Source organism: Rhodotorula toruloides (genome assembly GCF_000320785.1).
Source record: "Rhodotorula toruloides NP11 unplaced genomic scaffold Scaffold4, whole genome shotgun sequence".
NCBI lineage: Eukaryota > Fungi > Basidiomycota > Microbotryomycetes > Sporidiobolales > Sporidiobolaceae > Rhodotorula > Rhodotorula toruloides.
In genome coordinates this window covers 380,770-381,217 of record NW_015622964.1, presented here as the reverse complement: position 1 = coordinate 381,217, position 448 = coordinate 380,770, and the positions used below count along the sequence as shown (strand labels likewise).

The following is a 448-nucleotide window of genomic DNA, read 5'->3' as shown; positions in this document are numbered from 1 at the left end:
GAGAGAGAGAGAGAGAAGCGAAGAACAACGTCAGCTCGCGGTCACAGAGCGGAGGAGGCGAAGGTACGAGCGAGAGGATGAGGAGCGAGGAGAGGAGCGCGAGAAGGAGCGAGAAAAGGGAGAATGGAAACGCACACTGCTTGTCGGACCAGCACTGCGGCTTGTGCGTCGTGTAGGGCGTCTTCGAGGTCGACGAAGTCTTGTAGGAGGGTGGTCGACGAGGTCTTGTGGTCCTTCACGCACCAGCCATACTCACAGACCTCGCCGTACGAGCCTGCGAGAGAGAGAGAGTAGCGAAGAACAACGTCAGCTCGCGGTCACAGAGCGGAGGAGGCGAAGGTACGAGCGAGAGGATGAGGAGCGAGGAGAGGAGCGCGAGAAGGAGCGAGAAAAGGGAGAATGGAAACGCACACTGCTTGTCGGACCAGCACTGCGGCTTGTGCGTCGT

The 448-nt window shown here is 59.6% G+C and overlaps 1 protein-coding gene across 1 annotated transcript in view; it reads right to left on the bottom strand.

Moving 5' to 3' along the window:
- Positions 1–448, bottom strand: part of RHTO_06159 (fungal cellulose binding domain containing protein) — a gene marked incomplete at both ends in the record, with an annotated part of 2,195 nt that overhangs the window by 820 nt on the left and 927 nt on the right. The gene's annotated exons all lie outside the window — the stretch shown is intronic.